Source organism: Camellia sinensis, chromosome 2 (genome assembly GCF_055761805.1).
Source record: "Camellia sinensis isolate YWXY chromosome 2, ASM5576180v1, whole genome shotgun sequence".
Lineage (NCBI taxonomy): Eukaryota > Viridiplantae > Streptophyta > Magnoliopsida > Ericales > Theaceae > Camellia > Camellia sinensis.
The window spans coordinates 219135841-219152358 of record NC_138962.1 but is presented as its reverse complement, the minus strand read 5'-3'; positions in this window follow the sequence as shown (position 1 = coordinate 219152358).

Genomic DNA, 16518 nt, shown 5'->3' with positions numbered 1-16518 from the left:
ACCATATAGGAGGATAAAATACACCGGCCTCAAAACACGATCTTTTTTTTATAAATATTCTAAAAAAAACAAATTAGAGAATTGACTCACTTTTCAAATTATTTGAGAAACTAACCCATTTTTGAAATCGCATGGATAACGACATGCTAATGTGGCAAGTTGAAATCTCATTTCGCATGTTGAAAATGAGATTTTAAGTTGACATGGCTTCTATTGCGATGACATGACAAGTTGAAATTGCATTTTGAACATGTGATTTCAATATAAACTCGCATTTTGAAAATGTAATTTTAAGTTGCGCAATTACAAAACCCATTCTAAAAATGACATTTGAAATTGAAATTTAGCAATTCCTTGGCAGATTGAAACGAATTTCGTTTCAACATTTTTTAACACACCTAGCCAAACTATTCATATTATTTTAGTACAAGTAAATTTTTATTCATGTCAAATCATCACTCCTTGTATGTGTGTGTGTGTGTGTGTGTGTGTGGTTTTTTTTCCCTTCCCGTAAATTAAAGTGAATTTTGAGAAAAGATAAGGACTCCATTAACGTAATATAGTAAACACTATAATTTAACATAATTATATTGAGTTTCCTTATTTTAATTTGTATAATATTTAATTTTTATCAATAATTTTTTTAATAATATGGATGAAAAAATAATATTGTCATCATTTTTAAAAAAAATTGTATGTTTTATGTTATTTATTTTGTGCTTACACAATATCTATATTAGTTTCAGTCCTTATATGAAAAATGTGAGGCTTGATGTATTTATTTTTTTATTTTATTTTTAAATTTAGAGGAGGTCAGTGTAATTTACCCTAAGAGATAATAAATGCACAACATAAGATTTTTATTGAAGAACCATATAGTGGTATGGTATAAATTCAAACTCTAATGCATCGGTGGTTAATTCAACAAGTTAATACATATGTCAATAGGTAGTCACTAATGTCACATGCATTATTAGCCTTACAAAATATGAAGTCAATTTGAAAATGTGACAACTCTTTGAATCACCTATCTACATAAAAACTACAATTATGTCAATTGTAATGTTTATCATTTATTTCATTTTACTCATAAAAACATAAATGTTATAACACATTTTTATATTAAATTTGGAAAAGTGACAACTCTCTTAATCAACTATTTACATAAAACTACAATTATGTGAATTGTAATATTTATTATTTACTTCATTTTACTCATAAAAATATATTATAACACATTTTTATATTAAGAAATATGATACGACATACAATACAGTCACTTAAGATTGATAACATTACACCACCAAACCCACAATTCCTTACCCAAAAATTTTAAATCACTTCCATTTTTGAGGATGTCAACCTCTCAAAGCTACCACTATAGTGGACAAAGCTTAGCTCGTACATGCTACTATGACCAAAGATCCCTAGTGAGAATAGTTTGGACAAATGCAAACATGGGAAGCAAATTTATATGATGTGCAAACTATGGGGTAATCACTTCCATTATTTATTAATTAAGTAATTAATGTATTTATATTTTATGTTCTATAATATTTAATTACAAATATGAATTTATTATTAAATTTTAGATTCAAGCTATTTGTGAGTACTTTGAGTGGATTGACCCACCATTGTGCCGTTGCTCGCGTAATCTACCATACCAAGACTTGTGGAACGAGTAAATCATATGGAGTTGGAGGTTGAAAAAGCTCAAAAAAATGAGAAGTTGTATCAAAGACTTCTGGTAGGAAACTGGATACTGTTTTTATGCTATATGGCATGTACTCTAAAATAAAAAATAAAAAAAGTGTTATGTAAGCTGATATGAGGAAGGAATAACCCTTTTGGAAACCTTGTTTCTCTAATATTAAAACTTGTATTTTTCTACGATGAGGATCATGTGAGACATGCCTTTCGTTGTACCTATGTTAGTTAGACGAGGCTGGAAGACTCAACCTTGATTTATCTTTAATTTATTTTGTTTAGGTTTGGATTTAGGAATTAATTATGTAATTTCATTTATTTTGCGAATTATTATCATATTTGGGACCTTGTCCGTTGGCCTTTAAATTCCAAGCTTATTGATATTGTGATTAATATTGAGATCAAAGAAATTGATATTGTTTACTTTCCTTTATTTTATCTTTTCCATTTGCTTGTTCCAATCTTGCTTACGATTCAACATCATTATTTTTCTGGATTTCCTACTATTTTCCCCCCATATGAACTATGGAAGTGTGCAAAATTCCACTGATGTCTTGTAAGTCTTTGAGTGTTAGTGATTTCTTGGAAGCTGAAAATCCTAAGTGATTCGTGATTAGATCAAGATTAAAATATTCCAAATCCCAATTATCCAAAACACACAATCTAAATCAACAAGCATTTACGAAAGTGATTTAGATTGTTTGTTTTTCGGAATAAACAATAAATCGACGCAAACGATTTTTACGTGGAAAAAATCACAATTGAAGAACCTTCAATTGTAATAAAAAACCACAGGCGAAACGCCACTAATCAATCCACTACTGAAGAAAGAAAGATTACAAAGATAATACACAAATTACCCAACTCAGTCAATTTGTCTTCGAATCTTCTATAATTCTTTCACCATGCCTTCGTCTCGGAACTGATCAATCTTGAAATTGAATCCACAACTTCACTTGTCAAACTAACGACTACGTACAAAATCAAACACCTTTTGAAACTCTACGCTTGAATCTTCGGAATCCACCGAAGAGAACTCTCTTGAATATAAAGTAACAAACTCCTTGATGTATGAATCTCAAATCATAAGTTTAGAACTGTTCTAAAAAACATCAAGGAAAACTCACAAAAACCTCAGAAGAAAACTTCAAACAAAACCCTAGGACTCTTGAATAAGATCTAGGAAAAGTAGTCATAGAAACAGCTTAAACAAGTATAAATAGGCAACCTGAGTCCGCGATCTCCGCTTGAGCGCCCAACAGCCCGCTCGAGCAGCTTCAGCAAAATATGCGTGTGACAAAATAGAGTTCCGCTCGAGCGCTTGATAACCCGCTCGAGTGCGAAATCACACCTTCCAGTATATTTACAGACCTGACAAAATACTGAGAGAGCCCAATCTCCGCTCGAGCGCCAATGGTCCCGCTCCAGCGGGAAGAACAAAAACACAGGAAAAAATACAACTTTTTCAACACAAAGTTTTGTACCCGGATTTGACAATCAAGGGACCTAACAATCTCCCCCTTTGTCAATTCCCAGACAAAACCTTTCTAAACAAATGTCCTTAAACACACGCACTAGACAAGATCAATAACCAAGAAACGAAAAACACTAAACAATTCTATTATCAAACAATCTTGCTATGTGAACAATCCATCCATCCAACTTCATCCAACATTCACCTGTAAAATAGGTAGCAACATACTAGAAAAACAAAAATGGTGGAACTGTATAAGAATATATCAAAACATAAATAGAAAGATAACCATGATACAGTATCCACAATGATATCCAACAAATCAAACTTAACCACCACCTACAAAATTCAAATTTTAACAGAAAATATCCAAATATCCAAAATCTCAAAACATGCAACAGAAAATATCCAAATATCCAACATCTCAAAACATACAATGTATCAAAATGTATCAATGTATCACCATGTACCCTCAAAACATGCAATGTATAAAAAATGTACCAATGTATCACCCTATACCAAAAACTCTCCCCCTTTTTGGCCGGGAAGCAAAGAAGAAAACACAAAGATCATGCATCAGAGGGAGGCGGAGGCTGCTGAATCTGAAGTAAGGAAATGATGTGCGCCAGTTGTGTGGTAGTCTGAAATGCAGTATGCTCTAACTGACCAAAGCGGCCATCAAAAGCATCAAAGCGTGCATCTAGAAAGTCCAACCTCCAGGTCATAGCCTCCTCGAAATGCTGAAGCTGATCATGAAGAGCTCGAGGGGGAACAGCATCCTCCTTACCACCTGCTGCGGCAGCATCAAACTTCGCCTCCTTAGCTAGTCCAGCAGTGGTACCTGTAGAAGTGCCGGCCCGAGAAGACTCCCCTTTAACATGAGCCTGACTCTGAGAAACAGTTTTCTTTGTGAATGGTCGGGAGGGAAAGGCAAACTCATCATCCTCTAACACTCGAACCTCAAGTTCAGACAAAAGACGGTTGATCATACAACCATAAGGAAGGCCTAACTGTTTATTCCCAGAAACACCTATCATCTTCTTAATAATCAGTGTGGCTAGATCAATAGACATGTGACGGGCGATACAGAACAAAACAAATCCTTGGTCTTGATTAATTTCGGAGGAGTGAGTGGTCATAAGGATGTTGGCACAAACAATAAGATTAAGCAGTCGAAACTCCAGAAGAAGTTCAAACTGTTTAATCAATGCACCTGTAGGCCAAGTACAGGAAGCACCACATAACACCTCAGTTACATTATTAAAATCACAGGTAGGACGGCCTGGAACGGGAAAAGGATAGTGTTCAGGGTACACTTGATCAATCTGAAGAAGTCTGCGAATGAGATCAGGGGTGACAGAAATGGATTTTGACTGAACCCAAGTAGTGAATGAAGGCTCAATGTCACTAATTTGCTCAATATTGCAGTAAAATTCTCGAACCTAGTCGAGATTTTGACGACCAGAAAAAGACAACACCAAATCACCACCTAGAGGGTCAAACAATGGACGGATGTAAATGGACTCGAAAGTGTTAGGTTGGACATTCTGTTCTAGGTGAACAGTACGAGCTACAAAAGATTTATGGAATAGTTTGGACTGTTTGGCTGTCTGAGACCTCTCAGTATTAAAGGCAGGATGAGACACTGTCGCCTTTCAGCGCTTAGGGGCAGACATGATGAGATGAGACACAACTAAAAACCAAAAACCAAACAAACCCAAAGAGCAAAACAGTCATAACAAGAGAACATTAGTAACATTAGTAGCAAGTGAGAGAGATAAGAATGACATGCATAATGCATAAGCATGGAGGACAAATATCAATGATATCAATACATAAACATGAAGGACAAATATCAATGAAATGCAGAGACTCCAATTTCAACAATACTCCATTTGTTGCTCAAAACAACTGCTTAAAATGGCATCACAAACAAAATTCCTTAAGCATGTGGTACGCACAACCCTAGGTCGAATGAACATCACAAACTCTAGAAACACAAACATGAAATGCATCATGAGAAAGACAGTACGACTCAGTGAAAGTGCGTGAGAGAAAAGGAAAAAAAAAAGAAAAGAAACACAAAAACACCCAAAAACCCAAAATACAACCCCCAAATGTGCCGAAATTACAGAAAGAAATAGAGGAGAAGAGAGGGAAACACTTACCAAAGATGAAATCGGCAAGGAAGAGGAAGAAAGAAGGTGGAATCGAGCACACAAAGACCACTATCCAAGCCCTAGGTCTGAGAAACTGAAGAAGAGGGAAAAAAATGACCTGAAGAGTCGAGGGAGGAAGTTTTATACATAATAGGTCCGCTCGAGTATAAAGTTTAACGCTCGAGCGTGAGGCAAGGCAAGCTTACACCCACTCGAGCTCGAATAAGGACGCTCAAGCGCAAAAATACCTCTCTCAGAACTGTAAAGCAAAGAACAAAATGCTGCAGGTCACAAAAATACGCTCGAGCGTGAAAAAATCCGCTCGAGCGGAGCCTTTTTTTTTTTTTTTTTAAAAAAAAAAACAACACTATACTCAAAATCAAGGGGTGAGACCTGAAACACATGTAGATGATCACATTTAGCCAAAATGACTGCTAAGATGAAATAATCCGCAATTCATGACTTCTGTAAACTTGCAATTTTAAAAAAAAAAACAATAACACTGGACATCATGAGCAAAGCAGATAAAATATAATCAATGATCATAAGCTACATGAGAATGTACAACTTAAAATCCAACATGAGAGCTCACAAAATAAAGTGTGTGTGTGCAATCCATGAGAGTCCACTGAGCTAGAGTTAATCCTCGTAGTGATCGGATGGCTGGACCTTCACCAAGAGTAACTCAACAACACAGAGAAAAGTCAAACCACTAGGAATCACGGGGTATTTGTTGAGTAAATGCGGAGGCTCCCCCTCAATCAATGAGTCCCTTCTTTTCTTTTCTTTTTTTTTTTTTTTGACTTTTTCTTTCTTGTGGGCACTCACTGGTGGCATTCACGCTCAAGAGTATGGAAACCAAACCAGAGAAGAATGAAATCATAAAGGATGGCTTGGTTGGTGCCTCTGAGGTAGCCTTTTCCTAATGCCCGGACTTCAAGGAACTGAGGGAGAAACCGTGAAAGTGAAAACAGATGGTAGATGGTTAAGAGACTCAACATCACCCATGATATACTAGTATCGGTCAATTCCACTGTAAAAGTACAAGAAACACTGTTAGTGGTCCATAGAGAACTTTGATCACTTGTGCGGAAACCCCTGCAGCAATTTATCTCAAGGATGTGTACAGAATGAGATCATGAGGTTAATGAGCATGGGCATTCAAAATGAGCTATGAACAATGAACAATGAGATCTTGTAAGCAGCATGAGTAGTGTACATAAAAAAGTTAGATGCAAGAAAAACAGATATCAATGACAATGAGATTATGGCATCCAAGCACATATAAGGCAAAACACTTACACCTACTCAAGGAACAAGTAACACTCTAGTGATCGAGCATGACACCCAAGGTCTTTCTAAGGAACTCAAACCGAAGAAGATCAAGGGGTTTTGTAAAAATATTAGCTTTTTGATGCTCAGTGGGAACATGCTCAAGAACAACAAGGCCCTCTTCCACTAACTCTCGAATAAAATGATGACGAATGTCAATGTGTTTGGTGCGAGAGTGTTGGACAGGATTTTTTGAAATGTTTATGGCACTTGTGTTATCACAGAAAAGAGTGAGAGTGTTCTGTTCAATCCCATAATCATGAAACATTTGCTTCATCCACAGCATTTGAGCACAACAACTCCCTGCAGCAATGTACTCAGCCTCAGCAGTCGAAAGAGAGATGGCATTTTTCTTTTTACTATGCCAGGAAACCAAATTATTCCCAAGGTAAAAACACCCCCCGGATGTACTCTTTTTATCATCAGTACACCCTGCCCAGTCGGCATCAGAAAAACCAGTAATTTTAGCTGTAGTATCAGTAAAAAACCAAACCCCATACCCCAATGTCCCATTAACATATTTAATGATGCGTTTGACAGCAAGTAGATGAGACTCTTTAGGACTAGCTTGGTAACGGGCACAAACACCTACACTGAAAGCAATATCAGGACGGCTGGCTGTGAGGTACAAAAGACTCCCTATCATACTCCTATAAAGGGTAGGATCAACATCAATACCAGAGGAATCTTTGGAGAGGTGAAGACTGGTGCTCATGGGAGTGCGTGCATGTTTGGCAGACTCAAGACCAAACTTTGTCACAAGATTTTTGGCATACTTAGACTGAGAAGCAAACATACCTGAGGGAGACTGTTTAATTTGAAGACCCAAAAAATAAGACAACTCTCCCATCATGCTCATCTCAAACTCATGTGTCATGCAATCCGAAAAATATTTCACAAGATGATCAGCAGTGGATCCAAACACAATATCATCAACATAAATCTGAGCAACAAGAATATGAGACTTAGTATGTTTCACAAATAAGGTCTTATCCACACTACCCCTTTGAAAGTCATTATCAAGAAGAAATGTAGTAAGTCTATCATACTAAGCCCGAGGAGCTTGTTTCAATCCATACAAAGCCTTGTCTAACTTGTAGACATGATTTGGACATTTAGGGTCCTCAAACCTTTTTGGTTGCTCAACATATGCCTCTTCTTTCAAGTACCCATTCAGGAAGGCACTTTTCACATCCATTTGAAACAATTTAAAGCCAAGAAAACATGCAACACCATGCAAAATACGAATAGATTCAACACGTGCAACTGGGGCAAACGTCTTATCATAGTCAACACCTTCTACTTGTGTGTAGCCTTGAGCAACTAACCTGGCTTTATTCCTAATAACAGTACCATTCTCATCAGATTTATTTTTAAAGATCCACTTGGTACCTATCACATTCATGTCTCTAGGTCTGGGAACTAGAGTCCAAACTTTGTTACGTTCAAATTGACCTAATTCTTCATGCATAGCATTCACCCAACTATCATCTAGCAAGGCCTCTTTAAAATTCTTAGGTTCAATTAATGAAACATAACACATATGTGATACCTCATCCTGAATCTGTCTTCGGGTTTTCATACGATCCGAGACACTTCCAATCACCTGTTGAGTTGGATAATTTAGTTTCACCCTTGCTGATGGTTTAAGCTCAGGACTTGCGGTGATAGAAGCAACAGGAGGGATGTCATTTTGAGCACTCTTTGGACTTGAACTTACCTGTGAGGATGGTGCTGTAACAATTTCTTGTGATTGGTCCGCAGCTTCTCCTTGATTTTGTGGTTCAGTATCCAAGATTGGAGACTCATCATTGTCATCCTCATTTGTTGCTGGAGTAGGTGCACCTGTGTCATCTATAACCACATTGATAGATTCCATTAAAGATGAAGTTCGTAGGTTATAAACTCGAAAAGCCATACTTGTGGTTGAATACCCTAGAAAAATACCTTCATCACTTCGGGAGTCAAATTTGCCCAAAGGCTCTCTATCTTTGAAAATGTAACACTTACTCCCAAAAGTTTTGAAGTATTTTACATTAGGTTTCAATCTCTTCCACAATTCATATGGAGTTTGTAAAGTGTTGGGCCTTAAATACACGCGATTTATGACATAAAGAGCAGTATTTAGGGCTTCAGCCCAAAACTTTGGAGGAAGTTTCTTGCTAAGGAGCATGACCCTAGCCATTTCTTGAACAACCTTGTTCTTTCTCTCAATAACTCCATTTTGTTGTGGAGTAATAGGTGCAGAAAATTCATGCTTAATTCCATGCATATCACAAAAATCCGAAAATGAACTATTTTCAAACTCACGACCATGTTCAGTTCGGATTCTTATGATACGCCCAATGGAAACACCCTGTTCATTTTGGATTTTAAAGACTAAGGCCTGGAAAACATCAAACGTATCAGATTTTTCCCTTAAAAAATTTACCTATGAAAATCGAGTAAAATCATCAACAGTTAAAAAAATGTATCTTTTACCTCCGATGTTTTCCGTGCGAGTAGGACCCATTAAATCCATGTGAACCAGTTCAAGAGGATGTTTGGTTGTAAAGCTGTTCACCTTTTTATGAGGGGCACAGGTTTACTTTCCAAGTTGACATGGTCCACACACATGGCTCAAATTCTTACCTAGTTTAGGTACTCCTCTCACTAGCTCTTTGTTGGCTATCTTAGTTAGGTTTTTGAAATTCATGTGACCTAATCTTTGATGCCACAAATCAATGTTACTTATGATGGCGGAGTGACAAATGAGATCATTAGTAGTAACAATCCCATAATAGTTGTCAGATATGCAAACCCCATGTAAGATAGTATTTCCCTTTTTATCCAAAATTTCACATTTATTTTTTGAAAACAATACTTCATGATGAGAATCACACATTTGACTAATGCTCAAAAGATTTGCTTTGAGACCATCAACAAGTAGAGCATTATCCAGCTTGTGAAGACCAGCAACACTTATAGAGCCCTTACCAATGACTCTAGAAGTGCCGCCATCTCCAAAGGTAACAATTCCTCATTCATATTTTTCAAGGGAGGTGAAGTAGGATTTGTTACCGGACATATGACGAGAGCACCCATACCACATGTGTGGATCACGTGCTTTTAGAGCAGTGTGAACAACTAAACAAGTCGAATCATCTTTTCTTACCCAAATTTTTTTAGTCTTGGTATTCCGCCTAGACATATTAGGTTGTCTCCTAGCCCAAAAAGTATTCGAATTTTTACCCTTTTGAGACACCTTACCAAATAATTCATAGCAATAAGGACGAATGTGGCCATACCTACCACAGTGATGACAAATAAAAACAGGTTTTACCTCATTTTTGTTGATCTTACCAACTTTAGGTAGATGAAGAGAGAGATCAGCCTGGTCTACCTTCAACTTTCCCTTTGCTTGAGTCTTCATGTCATGTGAAGTAGAGACCTGTTCCTTGTGAGCTGTTGCACCATAGCCTAGCCCGCTTTTGTCACAACCCATTTGTTGAGACCCGAGGATGTCTTCTAAAGATTTGGAACCTTTGTTCCACATGGCAATAGTGGCTCTAGCAACACGAAGCTCTTCATCTTTTTGACAGACTATCTCTTCCAATGTAGCTTGTGACATTTCAAGACTTTCAAGCTTTTCTTCATATGTGGAATACACCTTCAGAAGTTCATTCCTTTCAGTTTCACAGGATAGAAGTTGTCCACATAGGTCTTGCCTGTTACTCGAGATCTTGATGATATTCTGCTTTGCTGCTACAAGTTCTCCTTTTAGCCTGACATTCTTACTCTCACATGTTTTGAGCTTGAGAGAGAGTTTCTCGTTGATTTTGGACAAATTCAAAGATTCCTCGTACAGCTTTTCGTAAGTTTGTTGTAGTTCATCGCTATTGATCTCATCATTGTCTTCAGATGTTTCATCATCTTCTTTTTGCTCTTCATTCTCCTTGGCCTCATCCAATCTAGCAACTAAGACAGAAAGATTGCTGGATGGTGGCGAAGGTGAATTTCCTATTTCATGGAATTGGCTCAGAATTTCCCATGCCTCTTTAGCCTTTGTGAAATGAACAACCCGTTGCTGTTCTTCAGCAGAAATTGCTCCACGAATAGTGATCAGGGCTCTCTGACTGCTCGGATTGTCAGCACTATCTGTATCTTCTTCAATGGCCTGCCAACCTTCTGGATCAAAGGCTCTCAGAAAAGCCCTCATTCTGATCTTCCAAAACATGTAGTTATTCCCATCAAAGGTGGGAGCATGATGCAGGTTTTGACCATGAGCTAACTCCGCTGGCTTTGGAAGAGGTTGAGTGAAAGTGGACCAAAATGCCATGAAAGCACTATCCTCGTCTTCTTCAGATTCAGGTTCTTCGGGTTCTTGCTCCGACCCGCTTTTATCATCCCAAGTCACAGTGTAGACTTTCTTTCGATTCTTTTTCGAAGGGCATTCAAGGGCAATGTGACCAAACCCTTGACATTCATAGCACTTGACCCCTTGCCCCTTTACAATCTTCTTTTCAGTTTTTGGAGCAAGTTTTGGTGGAAAAATTTTGGGTTTTTCATTACTCTTGTCTTTTGAAATAGGGTCTCTAAAATTAGGCTTTTTTTTCTTCAAATTTTTTTTAAATTGTTTAGTAAACATAGCCGTCATCTCAGACTCTAAATCAAATTCAATCTCCGGAGTTTTTGCGGACTCATGAGCACTAGTGAAAGCCCCACTTTCTTTTTGTTTTTTCTTTGAAATCTGGTGGGCTTCATAAGTCTGCAAGTTTCCAACCAACTGATCAAGCTTGAGGGTATCAACATTCTAAGTCTCCTCAATGGCTGCCACTTTTGATTGGAACCTCTCGGGTAAGGACCTCAAAATTTTTCCAACAACTTTAGCTTCTGGGATTTTTTCCCCGAGTGTGAAACAGGAATTCACGATATCACTAAGTTTTGCATAGAAATCATCAAACGTCTCATCATCGCATATAAAAAGGGTTTCAAAGGCGGAGGTGAGACGTTGAAGTTTTAACCTTTTGACAGAAGTAGTACCTTCATGAATTGTTTCAAGAATGTCCCAAGCCTCTTTTGCTACCTCACACGTGCAGATACGACAAAATTCTTCAGGTGTGACGGAGCAAAACAGGGAATTGAGAGCCTTACTGTTCCAACTCTAGTTTTGGTAATCAGTTGTATCCCATTTATCAAGGGGTTTAGGAATATCAACACCATCAATGGTGATAGTAGGTTCACTCCACCTATAGATCACGCAGTGCCAGACTTTCTCATCGATGGATTTTAAAAACGCTCTCATACGAGCTTTCTAGTAAGAATAGTTTGTACCATCGAGTAAAGGAGGTTTATGGGTCGAGTTACCTTCACGAATAGTATCCATATCACTAGTCACACAAAATCACACCCCTATATTTTTTTTTAAAAAAAAGAGTGACCTGCTCTGATACTAATTGAAAATCCTAAGTGATTCGTGATTAGATCAAGATTAAAATATTCCAAATCCCAATTATCCAAAACACATAATCTAAATCAACAAGCACTTATGAAAGTGATTTAGATTGTTTGTTTTTCGAAATAAACAATAAATTGACACAAACGATTTTTACGTGGAAAAAACCACAATTGAAGAACTTTCAATTGTAATAAAAAACCACTGGGGAAACGCCACTAATCAATCCACTATTGAAGAAAGAAAGATTACAAAGATAATACACAAATTACCCAACTCAGTCAATTTGTCTTCGAATCTTCTGTAATTCTTTCACCATGCCTTCGTCTCAGAACTGATCAATCCTGAAGTTGAATCCACAACTTCACTTGTCGAACTAACGACTACATACAGAATCAAACGCCTTTTGAAACTCTACGCTTGAATCTTCGGAATCCACTGAAGAGAACTCTCTTGAATATAAAGTAACAAACTCCTTGATGTATGAATCTCAAATCATAAGTTTAGAACTGTTCTAAAAAACATCAAGGAAAACTCACAAAAACCTCAGAAGAAAACTTCAAACAAAACCCTAGGACTCTTGAATAAGATCTAGGAAAAGTAGTCCTAACAACAGCCTAAACAAGTATAAATAGGCAACTTGAGTCCGCAATCTCCACTCGAGCGCCCAACAGCCCGCTCGAGCTGCTTCAGCAAAATATGCGTGTGACAAAACAGAGTTCCGCTCGAGCGTTTGATAACCCGCTCGAGCGCGAAATCACACCTTCCAGTATATTTACAAACCTGACAAAATACTGAGAGAGCCCAATCTCCGCTCGAGCGCCAATGGTCTTGCTCTAGCGGAAAGAACAAAAACACAGAAAAAAATACAACTTTTTGAACACAAAGTTTTATACCCGGATTTGACAATCAAGGGACCTAAGCAAGTCTCAATTTGGATTTGCAAATTCTTAAAAGAAACCAAATTCTGAAATTTTATAATTTATGGATTTTTGTTCTCAACATATTTGAATGAATTATACAAAAAAATCACATAATATGCGCAAAGGTAAAACAATTGAAATGCTAATAAACTACAAGCAAGCCTTTTGTTTTCCAACTTTTGTGGAACTTTTTTTAATTTATTTGCATCGTATGGGTATCTTTGGCTTATTCCGTGTGTTTTGTTTTTTAAATATCATGAACCATTGAAGTAGAAAGTGGCACCCTCCGTGTGTATATATATATATCAATAATGTTATAGTACACTAAACATGCATTCTTCTTTAACCTTGAATTAAAATAAAATTATTATTCTTTGAAAAATGGACGACTCGCTCATTCCTTGCAAAGACCTACCTTCATCCACGCCTGGCAAGGGCCTACCTACCTACCTAGTATATATATATATATAACTGTAGCAACTAATTTTTTTTTATTTTATTTGAAAAAACAGGTTGAAACAAAGGAGGAAACTAATGGATCAAAATTAATACAGATATCGTGTAAGCACAAAATAAATAACGTAAAATATATAAGTTTGTTTAAAATGGATGACAATATTATTTTTTTTATTCATATAACTAAAAAAATTATTGATTAAAATTAAGTATTATACAAATTAAAATAAGGCAATTGAAGGTAATTATGTTAAAATTATAGCTTTTACTTTATTACGTTAAGGGAGTCCTTATCTTTTTTCAAAGTTTACTTTAATATATAGGAAAGGGAGAAAAAAAAAAGACATATAAGGAGTGATGATTTGACATGAATAAAAATTTATATGTACTAAAATAATATGAATAGTTTGGTTATGTATGTTAAAAAATGTTGAAATGAAATGCATTTCAATATGCCAATGAATTACTGAATTTCAATTTCAAATCTCATTTTCAGAATGGGTTTAAAATCACATTTTCAAAATGCGAGTTTATGTTGAAATTGCATGTTCAAAATGCAATTTCAACTTGCCACGTTATCGCAAAAGAAGTCATGTCAACTTGAAATTGCATTTTCAACATGCGATTTTAATAACTTACCACGTCAACGCGTCGTTATCCATGTCGACCTGAAATCGCATTTTGAACATGTGATTTCAAATTGAAATTGCATGTTCAAAATGCGATTTCAAAAGTAGGTTAGTTTTCCAAATAGTTTGAAAAGTGGGTCAATTCTCTTTTTTTTATTTTTTTTATTTTAAAATATTAAAAAAAAAAACTCTCAAAACACAAGGGGTTAAAATGAATTTTGCCCAATAATTCTTGTTTTGTTTATTGTTACAATTTATTTAAGAGTGATGCACCAATAAATCTCAAATTATGATTTTATGAATGGTTTGGTCTTCCATTTTTTCTTATGGACCCAAAGTTCCCATTCCATTGTAGATTACATGAAGCGACAAGCTATAAACACGCGTGTTATATGTTAAGGCACAAATATGAGTTTTCTCATAATAGTGAAATTATAAATGTAGATTTTGTCAAAACGTTGCCGATTCATACTATAAACTTTTATGCTCCTTCCTTCTTGATGAATGAATCCCACATTACAAACATGGGAAGATTCCTCAATTCACTATTGGAAACATTGCAGTCACAAAGGGAATGATGGATTAATATTTCCGTTTCTAGTTGCCAATTTCGCATCGAATTTGTGATGTGAAAACCCTACACTTTCGAAACCTTGTTGTTTGCAGTCCCATTTGTTCCATTGATTCAAACATTAGAAAATAAATCATCAAACGTTAATGGAAATGTGAGATTTAGGTCCATATACGGCGATGGCGTAAAGCGAGTTTGGGGATACAAACCCTACGTTGGCGAGGCGTGAGATTGGGTAGACGTGGAATTTGAAAAGTGACCATAGGGCTCTGTGTTGAAGGTTAATGATAATGAAACAAGAAGGAATGTAATGTTTGATTTATAGATAATCGTAATGGAGAATATCATATTAGGGTTCATTTTGTGGTGGGTTTTAAAAGGATGTATATATTCAGTTTATATTAATTGAATGTTTGTAGTGTTTGTTCGTCCATGAAGTGTGTTTGATGTTGACGATGTGGGATAGTTGTTGTAATGTGATAATGTCATAATTGAATATTAGTTTGAATTTGGGACATTAAAATAATGCATAACATCTTCACGTTTTTACATTTGGGTGTCTTGTTTTGGGGTTCAATTTGTTGAACAATGGGTTGGTGATGTTCACCTCCAGCTAACATTATCAAACAAATATCTTGCATAAGTCAACTTTCCATTTCTATTACAAAAATCGAATCAAACATTAGATAAAAATGAATCACAAAAGGGTAATGACATCAACTCAAATGGCACCAAATCAACCATATACAACTTTCGAAAATAAAATTGATTAATTGGTTCATAAGAAAACTATCAAGATTAAATGGATTGACTTTCCCTCATATTAGATTTATTAGCAAATTTTAAAAATTATAAAAATTCAATACTTTTTTAAAAATATTTTATTTTTAAGTGCATATAAAAAAATGACTAAATTATTAAAAAAAATCACTAAAGGCAACAAAACACATAAAATAAAATAAAAAAACTCAAAAACTATTATTAAAAATTCAAAACCAAACAAAATAAATGTTTTTTAGTTTTAAAAAAATTATTTTTAAAATTGAAGCTTATGAAATGATCCCATTTATAAAAAAATTATAGAGTCATCACTGATAATATGGTATAATGAAACATCATTAAAATCATAACTAAAACTGGGTATATGAAACACACCCAAAAGGTCTCGTATACTGTAAAAATTCTCCCAAAATAATTGATAAATTGAGAATAATGGTTACCACATAAATTGAGAAAAGAGTGAGGTCTATGCAACTTGGGAGTTTTCAATATAAACGGTTTGAGAATCTGAATAATATTTTATTAATTTTTGTGTCTTCTTTAGAGACAATTAAGAGATGACGTTTTTTTTTTTTGGGTGAAAATACGAAGTGCGTATAGTAATTAGAAACAGACAAAGTTCTAGGGAATACTACCTCGAGTTTCTTTTTTGGGGAAATTACCCATAGGTCCCATGGGAAATATGTGATCTCTATTTAATCCCATAACTTTTTCACTACACCCAAAAGTCCTTTCCTCTCTCTCTCTGCTTTTCGCTTCCCTTCCTCTCTCGTTTTTTTTCCTACATTTTTCTGTCACTGTGTTTGTCATGGAAGAGGACAATCTTCTGCATCATAATCTACTTCCCGAAAGTATGAATCCACTTCCGAGTTCAAGAAGAACAGTTCCTTGATCATATCTTTCTCCATTGATCGGGGTTCATTGATAACCACCAAGCATTGAAATCAACTCCGACGAAGAAGATGATATATTTTCTGACGAAGAAGATGAATGGATCTACTTAGATCTGATATAGATCTACTCAGATCTACATCAGATCTGAGTAGATCTACA